Source organism: Macrobrachium nipponense, chromosome 3 (genome assembly GCF_015104395.2).
Source record: "Macrobrachium nipponense isolate FS-2020 chromosome 3, ASM1510439v2, whole genome shotgun sequence".
Lineage (NCBI taxonomy): Eukaryota > Metazoa > Arthropoda > Malacostraca > Decapoda > Palaemonidae > Macrobrachium > Macrobrachium nipponense.
Genome location: NC_087202.1, coordinates 31,720,038 through 31,740,066, shown reverse-complemented (window position 1 = coordinate 31,740,066; position 20,029 = coordinate 31,720,038). Strand labels below are relative to the sequence as shown.

Below are 20,029 nucleotides of genomic sequence, written 5' to 3'. Positions count from 1 at the left end.
TTCCCAGCTGGGGTATAGGGCGACCACTTGTTTCGGGTACCGGGTCACCGAGCGGGTAGTTGTTGGGACGGGGAGGAGTAGGCCACCCCCCCCTCTCTCTCTCCCGCCGTGTTACGCCGAGAACCCTCCCCCCCCCAGTTGCTCAGCCCACCTTTCCCCAACTATAACGAACGGAGCCTTCCGCCGCAGCCGGGGCACCTTTGGTTATAGCTTGCTGGCTCCGCCAGCGGGCGGGGTGGTCACTACTAGTGGTCTATTGCTTGCCTACTATATCCTTCCCTTTTTTCCCCGCTACCGGAAGGGAGCTTGCTTCTTACCCGGGCACTCTTCTAGTAGACGGGGGGGAAAGGTTTGATATTTATTTCGTTATTTTTAAGGATATACCCTAATTTTACGATGAATTCCTAGATTTAACATTGTATGTATACCATCTCCGCCGTTTTCCGTTGTGGTTTCATTTTTCACCACCACACCTGGTTGGATTCTATCGCTTGTCTCCGGCGTAGCCTTGGACAAACTCCAACCATCTTGCTACCACACGTATTATGGCGGGGCTCTGGTTTAATCTAACTTTCTCGCTCCGGCATCAGCGGAGCAATTGTTAGACTGTAAGTGTTCTCCTGATACTTATGTATCTTTCCACTTACAGGCTACCAACTGTCAGGTCCTTGGGTGCAATGCGACCTTATACGACCCCTGCGCCCACGATGAGTGCAGGTCTCACGCTCCGTGTGCCACGCCTTACAACGACATGATCGTCTGGCACCCGGAAGCCTGCGCCATCTGTTACGACCTGGTCAGTCAGCTGGTGGAGGGGGTAAGTCGATTATAGACTTTTTTATCGTATTACTAACAACACTTAGTCATAAGCTTGTTAACCCCGCCCCGCCATTAGAAGCTTCATTTCGCCTTCTCTTTCAGGCTGCCGGTGTGAGGGAAGTCGCCCTAGCAACCCTGAAAGCTTGGGTGGGCGGCTTCGGGAAGAATGCCGCCAAGGGCCAGCCTTACATCTTGGACAAGAAGCTGGCCGTTCAGATCTTCCCCGGTGGCAAGTCAACAGGGTATGTTGACCCCATATCTGCAGCCCCTCTCATAGCCTCCATCCAGCAAGAGATGCAGCAGTCTTTCGGGGCCGTGGCCACGCAGGAGACGGTCCCGGACGTCGCAACCTTGGACCTTAATATTGAGCCTATGGCGGTAGGTGCTGAGGATTTGTTGGTTGAGGTAGGTGTGTCGGGTGCCCAAGGTCTTTCCTTGGGCGCTCCTGGATCTTCTCCTGTCCCTTCTTCTACTGCTTCTTTCCAAGGCTTTTTGGGATCTGAGATCCCTGCCCGCTCTCCCGCTCTCTCTGTACCCCCAAAGGTGAAGGGACAGAGAGAACCGAAGACCCTTGTTAAGACGACTTCTAAAAAGTCGTCGTCTTCTTCTTCAGCTAAGAAGTCTTCGACTTCCTATGCTGACGCGGTGAAGGCTAAGCCGAGCTCTTCCTATTCAAAGAGCTCTAGAAGCAAGGCTTCTAAGGAGAAGGCTCGCGCTCCCGCTGAGCCAATGCCTTCTCCGGCCTCCACCGCATCCACTCCGGCAACGCCGGTTGGAGTAGCAGGACCTAGCACCTTTGATCCTACTGCTTTCTCAGCAGTGGTGATGCAACAGGTAGGAGAGATGGTTGGCTCACAGGTCTCCGCCCTCGGAACCAAGTTCGAACAGATGTTCGCACAACTGTCGAGCACTTTGACTCAGTCGGGCCAGTCCATCCAAGATCTCTCTAACAGAGTTAGAGAGAACGAGGACCGAGTAGCTGGGCTTGCTCAGGCTCCTCATCCAGTCTCCCCAGTAGCAAGTGCTGGTATTCTCCAGCTACCACCTTATGAGTCGCTACCAGCCTTCTTCATGGAGAAACCCATGGAGAGTGGCCGCTTACGCTCCATTCAAGGACGGTATGATCTCTGTCCCGGAGTGTGGAACTCGAAGGATTGAGGACTTAGAGTTTTATCCTCCGGGATTGACGCAGCCTTTCATTGGATATGCTAGGCTGACCGTAGCGGCCCTCACTAGGGAGGACAAGATCTCCAGGGAGAACGTTCTCTATAGTAGAGATCACGCTCAACGCGAATGGGTTCACTGCCTTGAGGACTGGGAGTGTACCAACACTAAGCTCCAGGCTTTCAAGAGTCCTTTTACTATTTTTGCGACGGAGGAGGAGGCTTCTCTTCCGTTCGCTACAAAAATAGTGGAAGCGACTCTTCAGGCAGTCCTCAAGGATGAGCCCATGCCACAGCTGAGGGAAGCGGAGTCTACTTCTCCGCTCTTCCCAGCTTTCGGAGAATTGTGGGAGAACTTGCCTGCCACTTTCACGCTTGGTAAGCTCAAACCGGACTGTGCTATGGACCAGTTTGGCGAAAAGCTCCCAAGGCTGCCTGATTCCTTGATTCAGGCAGAGTTCGACGCTCGAACTAGGTTTGGCAGGTCCCTCAATTCTCTGATTATCACAGAGATGGCTGCTCTTTCGTATGGCACAGAACCTTTATTTAAGATTCTGGCCAAGTCCCAGCTTCAAACGGTTCAGACGGATGCTTTCGACTTCTTCCAAGCTAGGAGGAATTGCCGAAAGCACGTTCTGCAGGAATGCACTATTAGGCACGAACCTAATAGACTCCTGGCTTCCAGCATGTGGGGAGCGGACCTCTTCCCAGAGTCCGCTGTAAATGAGGTACACCACGAGGCTGCTAGGCTCAACCAGAGCCTTAGAGCTAGATGGGGTATCTCCTCTAAGAGGAAACAAGAATCCGCCCCCGCTGCTGGTAAGAAACTAAAGAAGTCTGGTAAAAGGTTCCAGCCTTACCAAAAACACCAGCAACAGCAGCAATTCGTTCAGGCCGTCCCGGTTACCCAACAGGGACAACCTTCAACCTCGAAGCAGACCCAGCCCATCCTCCTGCTGTCTCCTCAGTCACAACCCTCGACCTCCTACGCACTCTCGCCGGCCTTCAAACCCTATGTATGAAGGTCAGGCTTACCCTCCCTTTAATAGGCAATCGAGAGGTAACAGAGCGAGAGGCCACTTTCGCCAGTGTGGCACAGGAAGGGCGGCAAGGAGTAGGCAGTTCAGAGGAGGGCGTGGAGGTCAACCCGCCCATCAACAATGATGCTCCCCAGGTAGGAGGGAGGCTGTTCCTCTTCCGTCACAGGTGGGGGTTCAGCAATTGGGCACAGAGCATAGTGTCCAAGGGATTGGGTTGGAGTTGGATCAAAGATCCCCCTCCAATCAAATCATTCCATCAAGTACCATCAAAGGAATTGACAGATTATGCGGAGGAACTCCTTCAGAAAGGAGCTATTGCGAGAGTCAAGCATCTAAAATTTCAAGGTCGCTTATTCAGCGTGCCAAAGAAAGGCTCAACAAAAAGAAGGGTAATCTTAGACTTGTCAAGGCTAAACTCTTTCATTCGTTGCGACAAGTTCAAAATGCTTACCCTCTCGCAGGTAAGGACCTTACTTCCTCGTGGAGCCGTCACATGCTCCATCGATCTTACAGACGCATACTATCATATCCCTATAGCCAGACACTTCCGTCCATTCCTAGGATTCAGACTAGGAAATCAGACATTCTCATTCAAAGTGATGCCCTTCGGTCTGAATGTAGCCCCCAGGGTATTCACGAAAATAGCAGAAGTAGTGGTGCAACAATTGAGAACTCAGGGAATAATGATAGCAGCATACCTCGACGATTGGTTGATCTGGGCACCAACAGTCGAGGAATGTCTCAAAGCCACGAAAAAGGTAGTTCAATTTCTGGAACATCTGGGGTTCCAGATAAAACAAAATCCAGACTTATCCGGAGTCTCGTTTTCAGTGGCTAGGAATCCAATGGGATTTGTCTTCCCACAATCTGTCAATTCCAGTGGCCAAACGGAAAGAAATAGCCAAGTCTGTCAGACAATTTCTCAAATGCAAGCAAACATCAAGGAGAAGCCAGGAAAGAATTCTAGGTTCCCTTCAGTTTGCTTCAGTGACAGATATCCTCCTGAAAGCAAGGCTGAAAGATATAAATCGAGTTTGGCGATCGAGAGCAAACACCAAATCTCGAGACAAGTTGTCAGTAATTCCACAGATCCTTCGCAATCAACTCCGTCCATGGACAAAAGTAAAGAACCTGGCCAAGCGGGTACCCCTTCAATATCCCCTTCCAGTGTTAACCATTCACACGGATGCCTCCCTGTCCGGGTGGGGGGGATATTCTCAATTCAAACAAGTTCAGGGGACTTGGTCAGTTCAATTCCGCCAGCTCCACATAAACGTTCTGGAAGCAATGGCAGTATTTCTTACCCTGAAGAGACTTCTTCCCCCGGAAAAGTCTCATCTAAGACTAGTTTTGGACAGTGCAGTGGTAGTTCATTGCATCAACAGAGGAGGGTCCAAATCCAAACATGTGAACCATGTCATGATAGCCATCTTTGCACTAGCAAACAAACACAAATGGCATCTGTCCGCCACTCACCTGGCGGGGGTAAGAAATGTGATAGCAGACGCCTTGTCCCGGTCGGTCCCTCTGGAATCAGAATGGTCCCTAGACGACAGGTCATTCCAGTGGATATGCCGGAGAGTCCCAGGTCTCCAAGTAGATCTCTTCGCCTCACAAGCGAACCACAAGCTCCCTTGCTATGTGGCCCCCAACCTGGACCCTCTGGCTTATGCCACGGACGCCCTCCTGCGTTAGATTGGAATCAGTGGAGAAAAATTTATGTTTTTTCTCCAGTGAATCTTCTCTTGAAAGTCTTGAGCAAGCTGAGGACTTTCAAGGGACTAGTAGCCCTGATTGCTCCAGACTGGCCCAAGAGCAACTGGTATCCTCTGCTTCTGGAATTGGGTCTCCGACCTCAACGGATTCCCAATCCCAAGCTGTCACAATCAGTACAAATGAGGACTGTGTTCGCTTCCTCAGGAATTCTTCAGACCCTAACTTTATGGACTTCATGAAGTTTGCGGCTAATAAAGATGCTAACATTGATCCACAAAACATCCTCTTCCTAGAATCAGATAAGAGAGAGTCAACTATTAGACAATATGACTCAGCTGTTAAAAAATTAGCATCCTTCCTGAAAGAATCAAACACTACAACCATGACAGTTAATTTAGCTATATCCTTTTTCAGATCCTTGTTTGAAAAAGGTTAGCAGCTAGCACTATTACTACTCATAAATCGGCTTTGAAGAAGATCTTTCAGTTAGGTTCCAGATAGATCTGACTGAATCTTATTTTACGTCTATCCCTAAAGCCTGTGCTAGACTTAGACCTTCTCAAAGGCCTACTACAGTCTCATGGTTCTTAAATGATGTCCTCAAACTAGCATCAGATACTGATAACTCGTCTTGTACATTCATAATGCTTCTTAGAAAGACATTATTCTTATTAAGCCTAGCTTCAGGAGCTAGAATTTCAGAACTGTCGGCTCTATCCAGAGATGCGGGTCATGTGGAATTCCTCCCCTCAGGAGAAGTTCTGCTTGCTCCGGATCGTAGTTTTTTGGCTAAAAATGAGGATCCTCTTGCAAGGTGGGCTCCTTGGAAAGTCATCCCACTTCCGCAAGACCCTTCTCTCTGCCCAGTATCAACTTTAAGAGCCTTTCTATCTCGTACATCCTCAAGCTCCTCAGGTTCTCTCTTCATGAGAGAAAAAGGTGGTACTTTATCAGTAAAAGGTATTAGACAACAAATCCTTTACTTCATTAAACAAGCCAATCCTGATTCATTTCCAAAAGCACATGACATCAGGGGAGTAGCCACCTCAATTAATTACTTTCAACATATGAACTTTGAGGATCTTAAAAAGTATACAGTCTTTAAACGTCACTATTTAAAGTCCTTGGAATCTTTAAAATTTTCTGCAGTAGCAGCGGGAAACATTGTTTCCCCTGATACTGTATAGTAGTCGTAGTATAGATCCAGGTCTCCTCTCTACCTACCTCGTCCAACATGCCTCACCCTATCGCCATGCTACTCGGATATTCTAGCCTTAGCCGCTGAGATCATATTAGTGGATTGTCCCTTATTTTTTTTGCTAGGGACATCCACACTATGTACTGATAATGTACTTCAGTGTACCTACCCTTATTTTTATGCTAGGGTAGGACACAATGTGTTTGTATATTTTGTAAATACGTTATCTAAGTGATTCTATTTTGTTAAATTACACTGCATTATTGTATTTTACTATGTTTACTATAATTTTAAGTACTTTACATTACTAACTTTCTTTTATGTCATTGTTTAAAATAAGTTAGCCTTAAGTACTTAGTTTATATGCTGTAATAACTGATTTACTTATATTATATCCCTCCTTTTTACAACTGATTTTCATTTGTCCTTTTTCCCATCTTGTCTGTTTCTCTGGTACTCTTTCATAGGCCGACACGAGCTGAGGCCGAGAAAAGGGATTTTGGCGTAGGAAAAATCTATTTCTGGGTGATTGGCTCGTGTCGCCCTATGAAACCCACCCTGTATTGATTGCCCCCCCTGCAGGACAAGATGTTCATAGATTAAGGATGACCGCTAGGGGCGCTGCTGTCCGTGGCGTCCCTAGTAGTAGTAGTAGCGGCCGCATCGCCCGTTGGTATCAGCTCTCTCTAGTGGGAATTTTGATTGGAAGGTCTAATTGGTGAATGTCTCGTGGTAGTGTTCCCACTCGCCCCTATTCTCATACCGACACTTCTTTTAAAGAGTGAGAGAGTCAGTTTTACTGACATTTTCTTAATTTTGTTTTTCTCTGGTAATTTTAGATTAATTTTACCTAGAAAGAATGATATTAAGGATCCTTTCATAGGGCGACACGAGCCAATCACCCAGAAATAGATTTTTCCTACGTCAAAATCCCTTATATGTAACTGCCTATTTCAAGCCAATTTGCATCGAGGAAAGTTGGTACCCTACTGTGTGATTAGCTCCTTCCAGCCAGTAGCTGTCTTATCATGGAGAGAGAGAGAGAGAGAAATACACATGTACATTAAAAATGCATATATTTAATACACTATTGATAGTGTGTGCAGCTGTGTACAGATGGATGAACAGCCAAGTGATTGGTTTCCAGTTGGAAGTGGGCTAAGACAGGGATGTGTTATGTCACCCACCTTGTTTAATGTATATACTACTGACCACATGAGAAGAGTGAAAACAGAGGGGCTAGTATTGGTGGAGATGTTTTTATGGATTTGGACTTAGCTGATGATGTTGCATTGGTTGCTGATGTGTGGCTGGTGCTGGTAGGTATGGTAATGAGGATGGAGACAGAGACACAGAATTTTGGCTTTAACATCAGCACAAAGAGCTGAGATCATGGTTGTGAGTAGGGATGATGGTTAGATGCACATGGAAAATATGTCAATCAGAGGACAGGAACTAAAGCAAGTTGGGAAGTGTGGTAACCGCAGACGGGAGGCAAACTGAGGATATACAAAGAAGAAAACTAGGACCAGCAAGAGCTTTTGAAGTTCTGAGAAGAAATGTGTGGTCAAGGTGTGAAATCAGCTTGAAAACTAAGATGAGAATATTTAATGCAGTAGTACTGCCAGTCCTGATGTATGGTTCGCCCACCTGGGCGCTGACCAGAACAGAGGAAAGAAGGTTGGATGCTTTTGGGATGAAGCTGCCGAGGAGGATACTTGGCATTAAATGAGACGATTTTGTTAGGAATGAAGACATCAGGACGAGATTGAGGCAAATGCCAGTCTGTATCAGGCTGAAGAGGGGAAGGCTGAAATGGTTTGCACATGTAGAGAGAATGGATGGGAATAGAGACCCCAGGAGAGCATTGAGAACAGTATAAATAGGAAGAAGACCACTGGGAGGGCCAAGAACGAGGTGGGTAGACAATTGTCAGTGATCTTGAAGAAGAAATTCAGAACCTAGAGGAAGCGAGGGAAATGGTTCAGGATAAAGACAGATGGAGAGGAACTGATCAGCCTTATGCCAGTGGCCAGTGGCGGCAAGATAAAGTAAAGTAAAGTAAGTACTATTGATAGTACGTACACAAAGGTAAATAATGATTAATTCACAAAACTAGATTATAAGAATATACAGTATCAGTGATTAAACTAAAATCAATAATTACAAAAGGAGGTGAAGCATCAGAGCTTCAAGCCAATCAGCAACTAGCAGCACTAAATCCTGCTCTGTGATTGGCTTTTCTAATCCTTGCGAGCAATGGCATGTCCTACGAGCCAATAAGCACTGAGGTAACATATCCTATATTTATACCCTGCAGTGTGATTCGCTACTACTAAACCTTTCAGTATATAAAGGAGAGAGAGAGAGAGGAGAGAGAGAGAGACGAGAGAGAGAGAGAGAGAGAGACGAGAGAGAGATGAGAGAGAGACGAGACGAGAGAGAGAGAGAGAGAGAGAGAGAGAGAGGGCTGAACTATCTCTCACATTGATATTTTGCTGTTTACATTAATATTTGAAAATTAGTAAATCATTATTTATCTTACAAAAGAAACATACATATTAGTACACTTGCATAAAAATTCTCTCTCCTATTTCAGTGAGAGAGAGAGAGAGATGAGGTACTATACACTGCAAACAGATCTGGAGGGCTTCCAAGGCCGAGAGGGATACGCTGCCAATGGAGCAAAGAGCAGAAGAGAGGAGAGAAAAAAATGCAACTCACACACTAATGACAGATACCAAAGCATCATGTTATAAGTTTTGTCACTGACTACTTCAAACTCTTTGCCAATAGCATGTCATCATAGAATGAAACAGAGAGAGAGGGAGAAGGGTGAACATCACATTTTTTCATATGGATAATAAATCGATATTACCCCTTAAACGCCGAAGCGGTAAAAAAAAAATTGTCTCCCGTGTGCCGGAGGTGTTTCGGAGTGAGCGCGGAAGCGGAAAATTTTTTTTCAAAAAATCACAGCGTGCTTAGTTTTCAAGATTAAGAGTTCATTTTTGGCTCCTTTTTTTGTCATTGGCTGAAGTTTAATATGCAACCATCAGAAATGAAAATAATTATCATTATCATATATAAATAATGCGATATATGATAGCGCAAAAACAAAATTTTATATATAATTGTATTCAAATCGCGCTGTGCACAAAACGGTTAAAAGTAACGAGTTACTTTTTTTTTCGGTGTAATTTACACTAAATTGCAATCATTTTGGTATATAACACATTGTAAAACAATAAAAGCAACACAGATAAAATATTATCACAAAATAATGCATGAACTCATAACGCGCGGACGTAAACAAATATTTTTTTCAAAAATTCACCATAAATCTAAATATTGTCCTAGAGACTTCCAATTTCTTTCAAAATGAAGACAAATGATTGAATATTACTATACTGTAAGAGTATTAGCTTACAATTGCAGTTTTCGACCATATCTGATGAGTTAAAGTTGACTGAATATCAAATTTTTTTATATATATTTTTTTATATGCAATTATTTCAGAAATAAGAAAAGCTACAACCTTCAAATATTTTTCGTTTTATTTTACATGAAATTGCGCACATTTTCATATATAAAACTCTATGAAATGCCTAATATGAAAGGGAGCAAATATTCCGAGAATGGGACGTACGCATTTCGGAGATTTGTGGCGGAGAATCCGCGCGAGGAGGGAAGGAAAGTTTTTATTTTTAAATTCATCATAAATCTAAATATTGTGATAGAGACTTCGAATTTGTTTCAAAATGAAGATAAATGACTGAATATTACTAGACTGTAAGAGTTTTAGCTTACAATTGCGTTTTTCGACCATTTCGGTAGAGTCAAATTTGACCGAACGTGGTTTTTTTTCTATTTATCGTGATTTATATGCAAATATTTCAAAAATGAGAAAAGCTACAACCTTCAATTATTTTTTGTTGTATTCTACATGAAATTGTGCACATTTTGATACATAAAACTTTATGTAACGGCTAATTTAAAATGGTGCAAACATTACCACAATCGCACGTATGATTTTTTATGAAGAGTTACCGCGCGGACGTAAAGAAAATGTTATTTTTTTCATAAATTCACCATAAATCAAAATATTGTGCTAGAGACTTCCAATTCAATGCAAAATGAAGGTAAATGATTGAATATAGTAGAATATAAGCGCTTTAGCTTATAATTGTGTTTTTCGACCATTTCAGTAGAGTCAAAGTTGACCGAAGGTTGAAAATGTGTCACTTATTATTATTTTTTATATAAAAATATTTCAAAATTGATAAAAGCTACAACCATGGGTTGTTTTTAGTTGTATTGTGCATGAAATTGCGCACATTTCTATATATAAAACTTTATGTAACGGGTAATTTTAAAATGGTGCAAACATTACCACAATCACATGTATGATTTTTTTCGGAAGAGTTACCGCGCGGACGTAAGGAAAATTTTTTCATAAATTCACCATAAATCGAAATATTGTGCTAGAGACTTCCAATTAGTTGTAAAATTAAGGTAAATGATTGAATATTACTAGAATATAAGAGTTTTAGCTTACAATTGCGTTTTTTGACCATTTCGGTAGAGTCAAAGTTGACCGAAGGTTGAAATTTTGGCACTTATCGTTATTTATATAAAAATACCTCAAAACTGATAAAAGCTACAATCATGAGTATTTTTCTGTTGTATTCTACATAAAAATGCGCACATTTCCATATATAATACTCCATGTAACGGCTAATTTAAAATGGTACAAAAATTATGTCAAAGTGACAAAATAATTTCCGAGATGTGTCGCAGATACTTTTTAGTGCGGCAAGAAAGAAATTCACACTTGCGCGCCTGCGTAACGATTGTAAACAAAACAACACCTTGATCCGTGAACTCCCAGCATCCCCCAAGGCGCGTGATTCAAGAGTTTTCGGCTGGTAGGCCTAAAAGTATTTTTCCGCGAATTTTTAAAAAAACTTTTGTATGTCGACGTAAAATACGTCCAGTCGGCACCCGAGAGACAAAAAATGTCGACGTAAAATACGTCCAGTCGGCGTTTAAGGGTTAATCAAAACTTTAGGTCTAGAAAGAATAGAGTTTACTGCTGTTTTCACGCCAATAAAAGATAAATAATGTAATGGTAAAGCTCGTACTATGAAGAAATCAAGTGAAAATAGCAAAAGGAATCATGCAATTTTTCTTACATAATAAACATGCCCACAAAGCAATCTGTTAATGAAAAAAATAATTCAGTTCCTGAGACTATTAAATTCATATTTTAACTTAAAATTAACACGTCTTATAACGAAAAGATGACCTTGTCTCATATAAGTAAAGTATCTAGGTATTCTTTTAATCTAACTAGAAGCAAAACAATTCGCTCCAAATTGAGTTAAATACAATTAAATAAACTTGTATTTGCCATCAGCTGATTTCCAAACCAAAACATTGACCGCTTTGTTAGTATTTTATGATACAATACATAACATGAGAATACATACAATATAATAGGATAGAGTAACATATAATTTTTTAAAAGATTCACAGAAAAGATGAACATTCGTTAAGTTTTTATTCCAAAATTATATGTAGGCATGTAGCCTGGTAGATATCGCTCTATTATGCCAATATCGGTCCGAATCTGAGTCTGATTTACCATAGTATCTATCAACATATATGCTTGGCTACCTTGTTAATGTTAATTAATTTCTCTTAGTACTGAATTATCATGAGCCAATATGCATTGAACCTAGAGAATTAGCTGAAATTAATAATTATGCTGTATATGAATAAGTATACTGTGTAGTGTAATTTCAAATGAAAATTCCCTTCGTCCTCCTCTGAATTCATTTCCCTACCTTCTTTCAACTCCAGAGAAGCTCAAGCTCGAAAAGTTGTCAAATATGGCAAGTAATGTGACAGGGGAGGGGAACTTTGCCATATAATGGTCAATGATTTTAATGCTCTCTCTCTCTCTCTCTACCATACGTATGGTACATACAGTGGTACCTCAACATACGAAAGGCTCAACTTACGAAAAACTCGAGATACGAAAGCAAATACGAAAAATTTTACATCTCTACATACGAAAAGTTTTCAAGATACGAAAGGTTGTTGCTGTAAAGTCCCGAGATTTGCCCGGACCACCAAGAACAATTTTAAAACTCCCGCGCCGCCAACTGAGTAAACTTGCCACCATCCTCCCACTCTCCCATTGGTTCCTAATGCTAGTCACCCCATAAGATCTTGCTCTCCTATTGGTCAGCATCTACCACTTGTGCTTTAAGTATTCTATTGGTAAAAGGATGCTGTAAATTGAAAAACTTATTCATGCAATACATTTAATAAAAAAAAAAAATTAGGTAAAGATAGAATAAAGAATAGAGATGAATGGTTATTTTACTGTTTGGTAGTTTCAGTAGTTGAAGAGAGATAATGAAAATTTATGGCTTACTGTGTAAAGTGATTGCTTGGCGATCGTTCGATACTCGTAAGTGCTGGATGTAAACAGAAGTTTGGAAGCTTTTTTTTGTTTGTTTATTATAGTTAATGGTTACTTAATAATTATTTGAAATGAGTACATGCAACACATTTAATAAAAAAATTGTGAATTAGATATCATAAAATATAAAATAAATCAGACTGCCAACAAATACGTATTTTTTAGAATTCTTCTTCTGTTTTAATATTACGCTACGTATATGTTTCATTATAGCTATCAGTAACTCGGTATCTCCATTAGGTAAAGATAGAATAAAGAATAGAAATGAATGGTTATTATACTGTTTGGTAGTTTCATTAGTTGAAGAGAGATAATGAAAATTTATGGCTTACTGTGTCCTAGGAAAAGTGATTGCTTGGCATTCGTTCGGTACTCGTAAGATGGTAAGAGCTGAATGTAAACAATCGATTGGAAGGTTTTTTGTTTGTTTGTTTGTGTATCATAGTTAATGATTAATTAATAATTATTTGAAATGAGTACATACTGATTATTTATACATTTTATTGGCATATTCTAAGCTTTTAGCTTCTTAGGTATAGATGTCAGAATCATAGACTAGGCTACAGTAGCAACCGCTAACATAGGCTAGGCTTATTGCTAAGGGACATATGCTAAAGTCCTAATATATGCAGTAAAAAGGGAGTTGAACATTACATGCAGTTGAATATTACTCAAGTAAGTACAGTATTTTGCCTTTTTGGAGACATATTTCTTCCGTCGTAACCCTAGAACATGTGTTTTAGGCCTGGAAATATAATTTACTGGGGTGTTTTTGGAGGGCTTGGAACGGATTAGCCATTTTACATGTAAAATGTGGTCCAAGATACGAAAACCTCATGATAGGAAGGGCGCCTCGGAGCGGATTAATTTCGTATCTCGAGGTACTACTGTACATATATGTAATAAGTTTATTATTAATATTTTCCAATAATAATACTGTAATAAATATTATAATAATACAATTGAAATTACAAAATTCATATGTGAGTATTTTAAATACAATAACCTTTCCATTTCACTTTTAAATACTGTAAAGACAATCTCTCTCTCTCTCTCTCTCTCGTGGCTGCGTTAGAAGTATGTATGTATGTACGTACGTGTATACCTTTAAGGGTACTAATGTTTAAGATTACTTTGGAATTATAATAACCCTTTAACGCCTAAGGGGTATAATAAAAATCGTCTCCTGTGTGCCGAGGGGGTCTCGGAGTGAGCGCCTAAGCGGAAAAATATTTTTTTTCAAAAAATCACAGCGTGCTTTGTTTTCAAGATTAAGAGTTCATTTGTGGCTCATTTTTTTGTCATTGCCTGAAGTTTAGTATGCAACCATCAGAAATGAAAAAAAAATATCATTATCATATATAAATAATGTGATATATGATAGCGCGAAAACAAAATTTCATATATAATTGTATTCAAATCAAGCTATGAGCAAAACGGTTGAAGCTAACGAGTTAATTTTTTTTCTTTGTATTGTACACTAAATTGCAATCATTTTGGTACATAACACATTGTAAAACAATCAAAGCAACACAGAGAAAATATTACCACAAAATGATGCATAAATTCATACCGCGCGGACGTAAAACAATTTTTTTTTTCAAAAATTCACCATAAATCTATATATTGTTCTAGAGACTTCCAATTTGTTTCAAAATTAAGATAAACAATTGAATATCACTATACTGTAAGAGTTTTAGCTTACAATTGCAGTTTTCGACCATTTCGGACGAGTTAAAGTTGACCGAATGTCGAATTTTTTTAATATATTTTATTTATATGCAAATATTTCAAAAATGAGAAAAGCTACAACCTTCAATTATTTTTTGTTGTATTCTACATAAAATTGCACACATTTTCATATATAAAGCTCTATGAAATGCCTAATATAAAATGGAGCAAATATTATGATAATGCAACGTACGCATTTCGGAGATTTGCGGAGGAGAATCCGCGCGCGGAAGGAAGGAAAGTTTTTTTTTTTTTTTTTTAATTCACCATAAATCTAAATATTGTGCTAGAGACTTCAAATTTGTTTCAAAATGAAGATAAATGACTGAATGTTACTAGACTGTAAGAGTTTTAGCTTACAATTGCGTTTTTCTACCATCTCGGTAGAGTCAAAGTTGACCAAACGTGGTTTTTTCTATTTATCATGATTTATATCCAAATATTTCGAAAATGAGAGAAGCTACAACCTTTAATTATTTATTGTTGTATTCTACACAAAATTGCGCACATTTTCATATAAATAAATTTATGTAACGGCTAATTTAAAATGGTGTAAATATTACCACAATTGCACGTATGATTTTTTCGGAAGTTACCGCGCGGACGTAAGGAAAATGTTTTTTTTCATAAATTCACCATAAATCGAAATATTATGCTAGAGACTTCCAATTTAAATTATTGAATATTACTAGAATATAAGAGTTTTAGCTTACAATTGCGTTTTTCGACCATTTTGGTCGAGTCAAAGTTGACCGAAGGTTGAAATTTTGGCACGTATTGTTATTTATATGAAAATATTTCAAAACTGATAAAAGCTACAACCATGGGTTGTTTTTAGTTGTATTGTGCATGAAATTGCACACATTTCCATAAATAAAACTTTATGTAACGACTACTTTAAAATGGTGCAAACATTACAACAATCGCACGTGAGATTTTTTCGGAAGAGTTACCGCGCGGATGTAAGGAAAAAGTATTTTTCATAAATTCACCATAAATCAAAATATTGTGCTAGAGACTTCCAATATGTTGCAAAATGAAGGTAAATGATTGAATATTACTAGAATATAAGAGTTTTAGCTTACAATTGCGTTCTTCGACCATTTCAGTAGAGTCAAAGTTGACCGAAGGTTGAAATTTTGGCACTTATTGTTATGTATATGAAAATATTTCAGAACTGATAAAAGCTACAATCATGAGTATTTTTTGTTGTATTCTACATGAAATTGCACACATTTTCATATATAATACTTCATGTAATGGCTAATTAAAAATGGTGCAAAAATTATGTCAAAGTGACGAAATAATTTTTGAGATGTGTCACTGATACCTTTTAGTGCTATAAGAAAGAAATTCGTGCTTGTGCGCCTGCGTAACGATTATAAACAAAACAACACCTTGATCCGTGAACTCCCAGCATCCCCCAAGGTGCCTGATTCAAAAGTTTTTGGCTGGTAGGCCTATAAGTAGTTTTCCGCGAATTTTTAAAAAAACTATTGTGTGTCGACGTAAATTACGTCCGGTCGGAACCCAAGAGACAAAAAATGTTGACATAAAATATGTCCATTAGGCGTTTAAGGGTTAATACAATCTCTAAGATTAATGCAGTAATATAATAATAATTTAAGGTAAATTTGATGTAGGATGTTATGTACGGTATACACTTGGTGTTTCCCTCTCTCTCTCTCTCTCTCTCAGCAAAAAAAGTGAGTCAGAAAAATAGATACTTTTTCAGCCCTCTCTTTCTCTCTTCACTGGAAAAGATATATGTATTTATGGGAGGAGAAGAAGTGTTGCCTACAGAAGTTCATTTCAATCTTTTGATATCGTAAGGTGTTATTCTCTCTCTCTCTCTCTCTCTCTCTCTCTCTCTCTCTCTCTCTCTTAGTGCACCAAACTGTGACTCAAGCAAGCTTTTTTTACTGTATTGTATTTGTTTTCATGTTTTATCATTATGTTAAATTTATTGTGAAATAACATTTTATTTTAGAATTGGTACTGCTTTTATGTACATATTATAATGAAGATTTTACTGTCTTTTCTCTCCTCAACAATACCATGATGCATGATAACTTATAATCACTCATTCATTATTCCTGAGAAATATATACGCTCCCTCCCTCTACCTCAAGTTAGCTGTGTATCACCGCAATAACGAATGATTTTGTCAATCATTTGTGCTAAATTTGATTGGGAAAAGCTTTGTTCTTTCATTTACTATTTTGCTAATATTGTTCAACTAGACCGTCTCACTCGGTGCACCGAACACTGGCTCAATTAAGCCTTTTTATTTTGTATTGCTTGACTGTTTTCAAATTTTATCATTTTGTTAAATTCATTGGGAAATTCCCTTTTTATGTGAACTGTTATTGCTTTTACATACATACAGTAATATTTTAACTCTCTTTTTCTTCTCTCCTCAACATATCAATGCTCCCTCGTTCAGTCTCAAGTCAGTTGGGTGCGAAGTCACCGCACTTACGTATGATTTTATACATATTTTCTGCTAAATGTTACATTGAAAGCTACATTTTATATTAAATAATTTATACTTTTATTTATTTTGTCGAATATTGTTGTCATTAAACTATATAAACTAGATAATCCGTCAATTCAAAGTACAAGCATTTATTCGACCAAAGATGCAAAATTTTCTCGAAAATTTTGCTCGAAAAAACAGAAAGTTTGACATAAAAAACGTTTGACAAACGAGGTACCACAATGTTAATAAATTGTGATTATTATGAATAAACCACAACTATGTTATTTATCATAACTAATCATAAATGAATATCTCTTTTCTCAAAGATTGTAGCCTGTGGCACTGCGTCAGGGACGACAGGGCGATCGTTCTTTTGCAACACTCTCTTTTTCTCTCCTTAACTAACTCTGCTATTATTGCCGATATTATGATCTTCTGAGCTCTTATTAGAGTCAATTTTCTTCTGTATGTTAGCAAATTGTTTTGCTTGTCTTTTCCTATCTGGCATGATGAAAACCTTGCCAAAACAAAGAAAAAAAAGGCATAAAAGCAAGCGAATGTCAGAGGTGAAACTCAAACATATACTCTCTTTCATGTTTACTCCCACAGAAGGGTGTAAAGCTGTCTTCCCGTCTTGTGGCTCATGGAATCTCTACTGATGCCACTGCTCACAATTTGTTTGATAATAATTATCATAATTTACAATAATAAAAGAAATACTGCATTTTCTTGTACACATCAATGTTTTGGGCTTATTGAAATATTTTTACTAATTACCCTGTAATTATGAAAGTATGAGAAATTTTGACCAGATATTTTGTATACGCATTCTCCATTGCCATAGGAAGCTCCATGAATTTTTTCATGATTTTGCATTTTTTGCCGTATATTTGGTTGTAATACATTAAATAAATCCCAATAAAATACTGTACCAGAGGGATGGCCTTCAAGGGGGTGGGGCACAGTAAATGTGTAGAGTAATTAGTGTGATGGATATATGTAGTACATACACATGCTATCATAAACTAGGCTTACACATTTTTCCATAGCAAAACAAAATCATGGGTTTATGATGGAAGCAGAGATGGAGGCGAGTGTTATAAAAATGTTTTCTGCTGTAACTAAGTTGCTTTTGTTTTTTCTAGTTGAATTATTATTATAAAGGCTTTTACAACTGTCCAAGTTGCATGCTTTGGCCCAGTTTTGTCTGTCATATGGTAAGTAAATATTTTGTAACATTAAACGCTTACAGGTAAATACCACATTTTTTTATTCCATTCTAAAATTTGAGAATCTTATATGCCATTAAATACAGGAATTCAAGATATTTTTATTCATCGACAAACTGAAAGTAGGACTTTTTCTGGATCAGAGTAATATCCAGAACAAATTATGGAATTCTGGAAGAAAGCTGTTCAGGTGCTGTTTCTTTGTTTTTCAAAGCATTTTTATGGGTTGCTGTTAGAGATGTCAAACTAGGCTTCACAAGTATTTGGAGGTGTCTCACCTAAATATAGCAGTTACAGCTGGGCTAGAACTCCAAGCTCCAGCAGTTTCTGAAGTCAGCAGAGTCATCCTTGTTACATCATTAATCATTCCTTGGGCATCCTATAAATGTAGTTGTGTATTTCTATTTCGAAAGTTTTCTTCATGAAATGTCAACTTACTATCACTTACAAGGTCACATATGTGTACCAGACACTCTCAGTACTAGGAGTAATGGTTCAATGACACCTCATTCATGTTACTACTTCAGGGTTCTTTCAGGTTATTTTTCTTCCATAGGGTCACAAGAGCTTAGCTCTCCTCATGTAAGCTGATACTGAGGCTATTGTAAAGTAATAGGTTTGTCAAGATACAACTGAATGGTAAAATCTTGTTATGAAAACCAATTTCATACTTTTGAATGCCCTCCTCCTAACACCACTGTTTAGTTGTAAACTATCCAAACAACAAAACTAAGGTTTGTCATAAAGGACTTGGGAAGTTCACATACAAAGTAGCAGGTTTTCTTCTTTCTTTTTCTTCCAGAATTGGATGTTTGGGGCTCCACATAGATGCATGATAGACCATGTAAAAATAATGGGTTTGAAAAAAATATTTTTCTATAATTGTAATAAAAAAATCAATACTTCCATTTTGATTTCTTCGACAGCACACCATAATAAAATTGGAATACACAGCCAATAACAAATACTAATAGTTTCATGTTAATCCATACTGCTCAATTCACACCACCTGCCCTCCCCGTCTATTTTATTCTTGTTCTGTTACGCACCTAAATCAAAGCTTTGACAAACATTGGTGATTATCTCTTGGGCATCATGGAATGGGTAGGGGATGCTGTAGTTGGATGTTTTGCTGGTCCAAGCTGTTGGCTTTCATCCTCAGGTTCTTAATGGTTTGAGCCGGATCCTTTGTGTTTTATTTATCTTTTTCTAGAGAGGGCAAGTATTGTGGCAAGCCTCAAACATATGAATATAAAAATTAGCACCCTTCATGAATACACACCAATTACCTTTTCACAATGCTTAACTTGTAGATTCATTTTCATCCTTAATGATACAAAATTAGGATGTATATTTTCTAAATACTGTACAGTAGACTTACAATTTTCTAAATACTGTACAGTAGACTTAGAATTTTCTAAATACTGTACAGTAGACTTACAACTTGCACAGAATTGTCTTGTGGTTTTGCTTTAAGAGATTTGAGTTACAATATCAATTTCAAAATTATGGTTCAGTTAGCTAAGTACATGACTGATAGTCCAATCGCCATTTTTAACTGCGATGACTGCATTCATACTGTTGGAAAACAATGACTAAAGTACAGGATGTCATACTGGACAAATGGAAAATAATTCTTGCAAAGCTTGCCAATAATTCAAAAAAATTTTATATGCATAATGGGAGTTGTTATGATCAATGTAAAAGTATGTATATATTCTAAGTAAACAGGCACAATAGAACTATTTCACCATGACTTTGGCTTAAGAAATATACGATCCATGCTAGGTGCAAGGCTACTGTATCAAAACACTATTGTAATTTGTATACCATTACAGCACTGCAACACCACTTAATCGTTTCTCCTTTGAATGTAAACCTACAACTAGTGGAATCACTTATGATACCACTGTCTATTTTTAAATATGTAACAAACTTTTGAGAATTAATGGTAAACTATTCTCAAATCAATGATACACACATTCTTAATACTGTCATAGTCACAGATGCTACTAAATGGCCAAATATTTTCACAGACAATATTCCTTACAAAATTTTTAATGAGAATTTATGAAACAACTATACTATGTATACATAACATGCAAATTAATATATATGATCAATGTAAAAGTATGTATATATTCTAGGTAAACAGGCA

At 38.4% G+C, this 20,029-nt stretch overlaps 1 protein-coding gene across 1 annotated transcript in view; it reads right to left on the bottom strand.

Annotated features, from left to right (window-relative positions):
* Positions 1-20,029, bottom strand: part of LOC135221688 (uncharacterized) — a gene marked incomplete in the record, with an annotated part of 360,943 nt that overhangs the window by 11,079 nt on the left and 329,835 nt on the right.